This window comes from Zingiber officinale, chromosome 3A, assembly GCF_018446385.1.
Source record: "Zingiber officinale cultivar Zhangliang chromosome 3A, Zo_v1.1, whole genome shotgun sequence".
Taxonomy (NCBI): Eukaryota; Viridiplantae; Streptophyta; class Magnoliopsida; order Zingiberales; family Zingiberaceae; genus Zingiber; species Zingiber officinale.
The window spans coordinates 32,205,705-32,217,561 of NC_055990.1; positions in this window are offsets into that span (position 1 = coordinate 32,205,705).

Genomic DNA, 11,857 nt, shown 5'->3' on the forward strand with positions numbered 1-11,857 from the left:
AAGAAGTACATCAAGGATCATGCGGAGGACATCCGGGCGGATGATCGCTGGCTAAGAAGATCCTGTTGGTTGGGTACTTTTGGCCAACCTTACAAGCAGACGTCGCTCGGACCGTGTCGACGTGCCTTTCTTGCCAGAAGTACCATAACTTCTACCACCGACCGGCAAAGGAAATGAAGGCATCAACAGTCTCATGTCCGTTCAATCAGTGGGGAATGGATATCGTTGGTCCATTTCCTATGGCGACCGGACAGCGGAAATTTCTGCTAGTGGCGGTCGATTATTTTTCCAATTGGGTGGAGGCCGAGCCGCTAGCCAGGATCACCGAACAGATGGTCAGCATCCCTCGCCGACTGATTTCCGACAACGGTCGGCAGTTCACCGGAAAGTTGCTCGAAGATTGGTGCCAAAGCTATGGCATCGAGCAACACTTCACGTCCGTAGCATACCCCCAAAGCAATGGTCAAGCTGAAGTAGCTAATCTGGAAATTCTTCGTATTCTGCGTGCTCGGCTCGACCATTTGGGAGGAAGTTGGGTGGATGAAGTGCCGGACGTCTTATGGGCCATCCGAACGACTTCAAAGGAAGGGACGGGCGTCACGCCTTTCCACCTGGTGTATGGCGGTGAAGCAGTTATTCCTGTGGAAGTTGGCGTCGAGTCCGCTCGGATCCAGAGTTATGATGACAACAACGCCGAGCGGAGGAACATGGAGCTGGATTTGGTCAAAGAAGAGAGAGACAAGGCATCTGTCCGGCTGATGGCGTACCGTCAAAGGATAAAGCAAAACTACAACCGCCGCGTAATCCCCAGATCATTCCAGGTCGGTGACCTTGTCGGCAAGCTGGAAGCTCCCTGGGCGGGCCCCTTCAAGGTTATCGAAAAGCTCCGCTCGGGCGCTTACTATTTGGAGGATGAAGAAGGACGGCAGCTGGATCGGCCATGGAGCGCGAATCATCTCCAGCCTTATCGAGCTGGATGAGAGGTGCACCGATGCAACTCATTTTTGTGTATATACTAGTCGCCTATGTCCTTGTAATGCAGGAAGCAAAAATGATTCCAAGGATGGCTAGTGTGTCCGCCGAGCGGCTGTATTAAAAGTAGCCTTAAAGGCCGTCGAGCTCCGACGTTAAATATCGAGAGACGAGCCGGCGTCTATAAACATCCGAGCGGAAGACCGTCGAGCTCCGACGTTAAATATCGAGAGACGAGCCGGCGTCTATAAACGTCCGAGCGGAAGACCGCCGAGCTCCGACGTTAAATATCGAGAGACGAGCCGACGTCTATAAACGTCCGAGCGGAAGACCGTCGAGCTCCGACGTTAAATATCGAGAGACGAGCCGGCGTCTATAAACGTCCGAGCGGAAGACCGTCGAGCTCCGACGTTAAATATCGAGAGACGAGCCGGCGTCTATAAACGTCCGAGCGGAAGACCGTCGAGCTCCGACGTTAAATATCGAGAGACGAGCCGGCGTCTATAAACGTCCGAGCGGAAGACCATCGAGCTCCGACGTTAAATATCGAGAGACGAGCCGGCGTCTATAAACGTCCGAGCGGAAGACCGTCGAGCTCCGACGTTAAATATCGAGAGACGAGCCGCCGTCTATAAACGTCCGAGCGGAAGACCGTCGAGCTCCGACGTTAAATATCGAGAGACGAGCCGGCGTCTATAAACGTCCGAGCGGAAGACCGTTGAGCTCCGACGTTAAATATCGAGAGACGAACCGACGTCTATAAACGTCCGAGCGGAAGACCATCGAGCTCCGACGTTAAATATCGAGAGATGAGCCGGCGTCTATAAACGTCCGAGCGGAAGACCGTCGAGCTCCGACGTTAAATATCGAGAGACGAGTCGGCGTCTATAAACGTCCAAGCGGAAGACCGTCGAGCTCCGACGTTAAATATCGAGAGACGACAGGGCCTGTTCTTTAAGGCCAACATACGACCGAGCGGCTCGCTTAGCAAAAATATATGGAAAACCCCCTTTGAGGTAAGGTGCAAAACAAAAGATGGTTAATAGGAATTCAAGAGGTGAGCACGTGAACGAGTGACGTTCGCGCGCCGAGCGGCTATGCAGTCGCATGACGAAAGACATTTTTTGAAGACAATCGGCTTGAGCTCATATTAGAGTATGAAGCCGAGCAGAGGAGTTTTAAAGAACACTTTAAACATGACGAAAGAAAAATTTCTTGCCAAAACAAAAGTTGCAGAAACGGAAAGATGATCTATTTACGCCAAACGCTGGGCAAACAAAAGAAGTTATAGCAAAAATAAATTTTGCCGAACGGCGAAGATACAAAAAAGTTGATAAAATACATTCCTCACGCGTCAAAATCAAAAAGAGCATCAGGAATGATGCCCATCACGGTAGCCAGATCCTCTGGGGGAATGGTCAGCTCGGTGGGAAGGTGACCTTTGGTCTTCAAGTAATCCACCGCCGCCTTAATCTCCTCTTCGAAAGTGAGGGAAGTCTTGTCGGTGAATTTTTCTCCGAAGTCATCCGAGCGGACAAATGCCTTCCTCACTTTGTCAGAGCGAGCCGACTCCCCCTCCTGATACTCTTTGAGCGCGGCTTGGGAAGCATCGTTGGCAGCACGGAGATCCTTTAAATCCCCTTCAAATTTAAGCCGATCGGCCGAACGGCTCTCCTTCTCGGTGGCCAGAAGGGCATCCAGATCCTTGACGCGTTGCTCTAGCCCTCTGATCTCCACCTTCATTAGGTCCATGTTGTCGATGGCCTTGCGCTTCCGAGTGGTCGCCGTCTTGATTTCTTTATCCCGTTGTTTGACCACAGCTTCAAGCCGAGCGACCTCGCTCGCCAGATCGGAAGCACGTCTCCGTTCGGCTTCCAAAAGCTTTTTGCTCTTCTCCAAAGTAGCCGTGGATTGCCCTTGGTTTACCTTCGAAAGTTTAAGTTTTTTCATTTCTTCGTCCAGCTCAGCCAGCCGATTGCTGACTGCGATCTGCTCTACCCAACTCTGCGAATGAAGGCATTTAAGTTAAAAACTAAAATAAAAAATATCAGTAAAGCAGAAAGGCATACCCCGGTCGCCTGCTGCAGGTTACTGTCCCCTAGCTAACTGGGGGACATAAGCGCGATGCGTACGCGCGCGTCTTCCCAAACTTTGGCGAGCGGACCGGTGAGGGTGATCTGCTATTCGGGAACCGATGGCCGATCGACGGCCAATAAGTATTCCTCCGAGGGAAATCTGAGGACCGTTTTAATCACCCTCGGGCCGCTCGAGTCATCTTGAGACGCAGCAGCATGGCCAGAGGACTCGCCGATCGGGACCGGACGGTCGCCCAGTCGCCTAAGACGACTTATAGTCTGAGTGGTGGAAGGTTGAGCCTTAGCGATGGTAGGCGGCAAGTCAAGCTGAGTCGGAGTGTGCTCCGAGGAGACAGCCTCAAAAACCACATGAGCATCATCGCTCCGCTCGGAAAGCTGCTCCCCTGGTGGAGGTTGTTGATCGGCTTGCTCTAGCCGACGGCGTTTACGAGTCACCAAAGGTGCCTCGTCAGCCGATCGGCCCTCCTCCTCGGCCTGGACAGATGTGATATGGGCCGCGGCCTCGTCAGTGGAGACGCGGACGGCCGAAGCTTCGAGAGCAACTTGAGTTCCCTCGCTCCCTTCAGTTGTCGAGCCGGCCAAAACCAAACCCCGTTCGACTACCTCTTTGTCCTTCACCGCCTCAATATTGGCGGCTTTCAGCTTGAGCTTTTCGGTTGCCTTAGCACGCCACATAACTTCAGCTGCAGAAACAAAGAATAAATCAGTTAGAACAAAAGAAAAAGGGGGGGGGGATAAGAATCGCTTACTCATGCTACAAGGCAGATCGGCTTGGATGGGAGACAAGCCGAATATATACATTACTCCAGGAAGGAGCAACTTGTCGATATCGTAACGTTGGCCGACCAGCTGGTTGGCCGCATGAAGATACGCCGGATGGCTCTTGAATTTGCCAAGACCCGGTTGATTCGGCACCGCCGTCTGCCACTTCGTTCGGAAGGCCGACCGCTCGGGGAGACGCATAAAAAAGAAATGCTCCTTCCAATGCTTATTGGAGCTCGGCATGTTGGTAAATAGGACGAAACCTGACCTAGATTGAAATATGAAGGTCCCCCACTCGGATTGTTTTGGGTAGAAGAAATAGTGGAAGATTTGGGGGTCTAAGGGGATATCGTTCAATTTGAAAAGGACTATCACCCCGCTCAGCAACCTAATCGAGTTCGGGACTAATTGGCCGAGCGGGAGGCGAAAGTGGTTGCATATTTGGAGGAAAGCGCAGCCCGGCCAAAAATTGATCACGGAAGAAGCAAACAGTGCCGGGCGGCGGATCATTAGGCCGATCGGAAGGACTAGCCACAACTATCTCATGGTCAGCCGGAACTTCGTACGTTCGAATAAGACGCAGTGCGTCTTCTTCATCGAATTGGCTCTCCATAGTCGTATACCAGAGACCAGGAGCGCCGATTGTAGGCGTAGAAGTACTCGCCATGGTCGAAACAGAAGAGATATTGACAGAAAAACTAGAAGAAAATGCCGACAGAATGAAAAAGAAAGCAATACAAGAGGAGGGAGGCTGAAAAGGAGGGCTTACGGGTGCTAGAAAGATCGAGGAAAGGAAGAAGATGGCGAGCGCACCAAACAGGCAGGGAATGAGGATCGCCGGAGCAGAGAGAGCAGCGTGAGGGCGAAGTCGATGAAACAAGAAGGCGGCGGAGAGAAGTGGCCGCGAGATTTATAACGTTAGCGTCGAACGGCCATGGCCGTCCGATTCAGGTCACGAAGAACGAGGTCATCATCCAGCCATGCATTTCAAACGGCTGCTGTCCCATCGGAGGTAACGCCACCGCCATACGCTGACAAGAGCAGGGTCACCACGTGTCAGCAAGACACAGGTCGCATTTAATGAGCGCACCTTACCGTGCGCGGCGCACGTGATTGACAGTCAGGGAAAGGATTTGATAGGAATTTCAAGGGAATACAAGGCACGAGCAAGACACCGCCGACCGGATGTGCATCTCTATGCCTAGCCGAGCGGACTAGTATAGCGGTCGTTATCCAGTCAGTCAGACTTCGCCTCCCTCGACTAGACTTGAGGGGGAGGCAAGTGATCCGGCGGTTAGAACAAGGGACCCCCATTCTGAGGGGTCAATGCCACGCGGGAGTCAAAAGGCCAGATGGCCGATCGGAGAAGGAGGGGCCGACCTCCCGGTCGGCCGACTGGTGAATAGCCGATGGCAAAAGTCGCCCCGACAGAAGTCGGGGTTCCGACGCTCAATTGAACAATAGCAAAGAGCCGAGCGGAAGGCCTAAGAGAAGGTGACACTGCTAAACAGTCCCTACATGGCACCCTACCGAAAATATCCCCAGCATATCGATGCCAACGGCAGGCCGGACTGGATGTGAGTGTCGTCCGGCCAGCGCTTAAGATGAGGGCTGGCCGGATGGACTCCCCGTCCAGCCGGCTTGCCGGACGCCCTGGCCTGTGATCGGTAGAAAGGGACAAGAACATCTTATGACAGCTGTCAAGTCCTATGACTAGGCCATGCTCCAAGTCTGACAATGGGGTGTTCTGTTGTCCCATCGAAGACGTGCTTGGACTGTAGCAGTATGACGTCAGGTAAGCTTTCTGACAGACACATACTGAGGTATGGGCTGCAGACACGTATGCGCCTCGGTGGACGTGCAGGAGCTCTTTCACCGCTCTATATAAAGAGCCTCATATTTCGCCGGAGGTACGCGTGAGACACCTTTGGAGCCATCTTTTTCACTACTTGCTTACCTGACTTGAGCGTCGGAGGGTCGACGCCGGGAACCCCTTCCCGGGCCGACTTCTGTGCAGGTTCGCCGGAGGTTCGTGCAACCAATCGAAGATCCACGTCAGCAGCCGGGGAGCGCCACGTGCCCAGCGTCCGTTGATTCAGCATTCGGACAGGATCAAATAAATTATTTTTTAGTGTGAAAAAAATATTAATATAATTTTATTTTAGATTTTAAAATCTACCTTCTTCGTAAAATAATAAGATATATGAGTCATCTTTATAATGAATAATATTTATGGACAATACTCAAATAAAATTTATACATTATATTTATCAATAAAGTTATTATTATCCTCGGAGGGTGTTATGGTTAGGCTTTTCATGAGAGACTAGGTATATAGAATTCGAGATTCAATTACGGTATGCTATGGGAGAACTCAACTATAACGTATCGTGAGAAATTTTTCCCTCAACCAGTAACATATTCGAGAACATTGATGTGTGTAGATTATATATACTTTTATGCATGTTTTGACGCACATTCACATACTTTGAGCATGCTTTATTTATACATTTTCATACTTCCAGTTTTCCTTTTAGCATATTTACTCTCTTTGTTCGGAGATCTATTTTTGTGCATTTTTTTTACATAGGAGTCGAATTTGGTGAAGGATGCATGTTTGAGGCCAAAACTTCAAGCGAAGCGAGGGAGGAAGGCATTGCACTTGAACTTCACACGACCCTGCCATGGGGGTTTGCCCAGGCTGTGAGGAGATCCTTGACCGTGTAGCTACAACAGGAAAGGAAGACGGCTTGGTTGTGTAAACCTCACACGACCGTGCCAAGATTTGAAGCTAAATGGAGCCAAGCCGTGTACACCACACAACCATGTAAGATTTTCAGAGACCAGGGAAGCCCTGGCCGTGTATACCACACGATAGTGCAGGATTTTCAGTGAGCAAGAGGGCTCTGACCATGTACACTACACGGCCGTGGCAGGTTTCCAGAGGCAGAAGCAGTCCAGGCCGTGTAGATCTACACGACCATGCATGGGGGTCATGGAAGATGCATGTCATGACCGTGTAAGGTTGGCAGAGAAGGGAATGACTTTGGCCGTGTGAACCTCACACGACCGTGCCTTGGGGCCGTGTGGCGCCCAAACCTTAGCTCTATATAAAGTCTCCCACATGTTTTAAGAAGGGATCTTCTCCCTTTTGGGAGAAAACAAGATTTGGGGCGTTCCTTGCCATTCTTGGAGGGATTTTCGGCGATCTAAGGGCGGATCTTCACCGAATCGACTCCGGGAAAGCAAGGATTGGATCCGAAGACGTTCTTCTTTGCAGATAAGTTTTCTTTCTCTCTTTTCTTGGATTTGAGGGGATTAAGAATGCTTGTAATCTTCTTTTCTTCGAGTTTCTTTCCTTGTTTTATGAAGTAGATTTCTTGTTCTAGGATGGAGGGAGTAATTGTAAGGATGATTTGATGTAAAACTCTTGTGGATGTGCCAATTTTCTATTTCTATGATTTTGCCCTGTTTGTATTCATTCTATTTTGTATGGATTGTTGTGATTAGGGCTTAATTACCGTGCTTGATTGGATGTTTGGATATCTTGTGGATCTTGTAGAGAGAAAGCTTGTTTAATATATAAAAATAGTAAAAAATTTACTCTGTTTAACTTTAAGCACCCCCTGAAATCTAGCAAAAAGAAACTTAGCTAATTTTTAAGAGTTGAAAATGATTTAGCTTTTGAAAAAAAACTTAGCTAAACTTAGCTTTTTCCAAAAAAAACCCTTAGCTAAATTTTAGTTTTGAAAATAATTGTTTTGAAAAACACTTAGCTAAAGTAAAAACACTTTATTAAATACTTAGCTTTCAAAAAAGAAATTTTGACAAAATCTTGCTTTAAAAAAAACTTGGTTATGTACTTAGCTTAAAAAATATTTCGATAAAAAAAATTTAGTTAAGTACTCAGCTTAAAAAGAATTTTGATAAAAACTTAGTTAAGTACTTAACTTAAAAAAAATTTTGATAAAAGCTTTAGTTAAATACTTTAGCTTTATAAAGGTTTTGATAAGAACTGAGTTAAAAGTACTTTCTTTAAAAACTTATTCAAAAATATTTGAACTTGCTTTTTCAAATAAGATTTATTTTCAAAAATAGTTAAACAAGAAAATTGAACTTCCTTTTTTTAAAAAAGAAACATTGAAGTCTTAAAAAAGAATGCTTTAATAAAACAAAAATTAATGCCTTAACCTTCATTTCACTCCCACTTAATTAATGCCAAAAATTTAATTAAGTGATTTCAGTTTGGGAATCCTAGAGTCCAAACATATAAATTAAAAACATAAAAGTTATTATTTATTTTCCTGATTTTCCATCTCACCCATTTTAGGTTATCAAGCATGTTCAGTTTTATGAGTTTATGCGAGATAGAGTTAAGTTAATCTTGAAGTTGAGTTTATCTATGATGATATTGAAGACTATTTAAAAAAAAAATTAAATTAAATTTGGATTTCAATTGAATTTTGAATTTCATAATATTTAATTTTGAATTTTAAATTTTAAAATATAAGTTTAATTAGATTTAAACATTTGACAATACTTAAAATTTTGAAGATTTTAAAAATATATTGAAAATTAATTAAGTTTGTAATTATAAACTTACATATTAATTATGAATTAAAAATTAATTATCATTTAAAAATAATTAAGATTTTAAATATCTAAGAATTAATAATTTGAAATTTAATTATGATTTGAAAATTAATAATCAAATAATTAAGAATTTTGGAATTCATTATGATTTTAAAATTAATTAAATTTTAAGATTAATTACAATTTTGAAATTAATTATGAAATTAAGTAAGATTTTGAAATTAATTATGATTTTAAAATTAATTATGATTTTGTAAATAAGTAAGATTTTGAAATTAATTATGATTTTGTAAATAATTATGATTTTATAAATAATTATGATTTTAAAATTAATTATGATTTTGTAAATAATTATGATTTTAAAATTAATTATGATTTTATAAATAATATTTTGAAATTAAAATTAATTAAGATTTTGAAATTAATTAGAATTTGAAATTAAGATTTCAAAATTAATTAAGTTAACTTAATTGAATTAATTTTAATTAATTTGGATATGATTAACTACTTTATATTTTAAAACTAGATCCATCTCACTCTTTTCTAGATTTTTAATCAGGAAACCTTGATAGTTTTATGAGTTGATTAATTTAATCTTAAATTCAAATCTAAGGATTGATCAACATTTGAGTTAGATCAAGGTTTAACAGTTAGCCAATTAAATATTTAATTCAATAATTGGCTTCCAGGCTGTAGCGAGGCACTAGACCTTCTTGAGTATTGGATCATCAACCATTTCTAGATAAAGTCTTTTAAAGAAATTTAATATTTAATTTTCTTCCTGAAAATCCTAGGTTTAATTAATCAAGTGTAGATCAAGCTTAAGTTCTTATCTACTCTAGTCTAAGCATACATAATAAGAGCAGTAAATCAAGCATCAAACAAATCTATTTAATGATAAAAATAGTCTTTTTATTTGCTCCCCCTAGATCATAGCCTTTGATCCTGTCCGAACGCTGAGTCGATGGACACTGGGCACGTGACGCTCTTCCAAGTGATGATGTGGATCTCTGACCGGCTATATGGATCTCCGGCGAACCTGCAAAGAAGTCGGGCCGGGAAGGGGTTCCCGGCGACGACCCTCCGACACTCAAGTCAGGCAAGAGGAAAATGATGAAATAGCTCCAAAGATCAGAGATCGCGTACCTCCGGCGAAGTCTGAGGGCTCTTATATAGAGCTGTGGGGAGGCTTGTGCACACCTACCGAGGTGTACACGTGTCCTGTACCATACCTTAGTATGGGCTTGCCAGAGGAGCATGCCTGATACCATACTGCTACAGTCTGAGCACCTCTCTGATGGGACAGCAGAACCTTCCGTCGTACGATTCTGCGTATGGCCTGGTCGTCGAATATGCCTGCTGTCAGAAGATGATGTTCCCCAATGTCCCCTTGTCCTTGTCTCCTTTTTCCCCCGAGCCGAGCGTTCAGCCATTCGGCTGGCACATCACTTCCGACCGGCATAGGTATCCGTCCGACCGAGAAGACTCCCGGTCGTGTGCTCAACTGAGAGTGTTCCTTCATAGTATTACCGATTTATGCCTCGGCTGAGCGGGCTACCCGCTCGGCCCGGCGACCCTGTTCACCATGAGCGTCGGAAACTCGACTCCCCGTCGAGTTGTCTTTGATTCCGCCCGGACCCGTTCGGCCGGTCGACCCAAACCTTCTCCGGTCGGGCGAACCTCATGTTGACCCTTTTGACTTTTGACCTCTACGTGTCATTGACTCCCCTCAAAGGGGGTCCCCCGTCCTTACTGCAGGATCACTTGTCTCCCCTTCAAGTCTAGTCGAAGGAGGCGATTAGTCCGACTGACTGGACCGCTAGTTACGCCGAGCAGCGTCTCCATGAAACTATCCTCCGCTTGACCCCCACGGGGGGTAGCTATGGCGTCAGTCAACGCCAACATTCATCGGATCTCTTCGAAATTTGCATCAATCTTCGACATTAAGGTCGGGCATGCGCTCTGTGCCTCGTGAAGGCGCTCATTAAATGCACTCCAGTGGCCGAATGCCACGTGGCGCTGCTGTCGTCATCGTACGGCGGCGGCGTCGCGGGCGATGAGACCGAGGCGGTTTGAAATGGACGGCCCGATGCGTGCTTTGGTTCCCGTGACCTGCATCCGACGGTGGAGGCCGCTCGGGCTCAACCCTATAAAGCCTTCACCTTCTCCCCCTCCTTGCCGCATTTGTGCTTTCGCGTGCCCAGAAGCTTTCCTTGTCGTTCCTGCTCCGATGATCTTGTTGCTGCTTCTTTCGGCGACCTCTCACACTCTTCCTTCGATCTTCGTCTGCTTCTTTGTAAGGTCCTTACCCCTTCTCTGTCATCCTCGTGTTTTTTGCCGAGTCCTCGCTCTCTGGTTGCTGTGTTGTTTGTCGTCTTCTTCTTTCTATCATTTGCCTCTCCTCGCCTTTTGTGGTTTCGCCCGTTCGGACAATGGCTAGTTCTTCTCAGCCTCAAGACCCAGCCCTCGGCCCATGGTATACCACCATGGAATCTCGCTTCGATCGGCGCGACGCCGATATTCTGATGGACAATTTTGACATCCCCTCTGATTTTGAACTTATCTTACCCTCACCCTCCGCTCGGCCACACAAACCACCGCGCAGAGCTTTCTGTGTTTTCCGTGACCAGTTCATAGCCGGTCTGCGCTTTCCAATCCATCCCTTTATCGTAGAAGTTTGTAATTTTTTCGGCATTCCGCTCGGAAGCTTAGTCCCTAACACTTTCCGTCTTCTATGCGGCGTTGTTGTCTTGTTCAAAATCCACAACCTTCCCCTCCGACCGGAGGTTTTCTACTATTTTTATTATCCTAAACAGTCCGAGCTGGGTACTTACATGTTCCAGGCTCGGCCCAGTTTAGTCTTCTTTAATAAATTGCCCTCTTCCAATAAATATTGGAAAGAGTATTACTTCTATCTCCGTCTCCCCGAATGGGTCTCTTTCCGGACCCAGTGGCAGGTCGGACCGCCAATCTCCCCTGAGCTAAAGAGGTTCAAGACCCGACCGGACTATCTTCACGCTGCCAACATGCTAACCGGTCTGAAGTTCGATATCAACAAGTTCTTACCCGAAGGGGTGATGTACATATTTGGCCTGAGTCCGATCCGGACTCCTCTCCCGAGCGGCTTCGGTAAGAATTTTACTTGTGCATTCGCCTTGATTGCTAACTGATTTTCTCCTTTTTCCTTTGCAGCGGACATTTTCATGGAGTCCGTGATGGCCGAAATTTTGAAGAGGAAAGCGGCGGCGCTCGAGGCCGCAGCTGCCAAGGAGATAGAGGCGCTTGGCATTGAGCCGGTCGGCTCACACGAAGGGGAGAGCGGGACTCACGAGGAGTCGGCCGCTCAAGCCTCCGCCCGGGATGTGGCCAGAGGCGCCACCCCTATCAGGGGGCTAACTGTCCATGAGGAAGGCTCTGCTCAGGAGGAAGAGCGC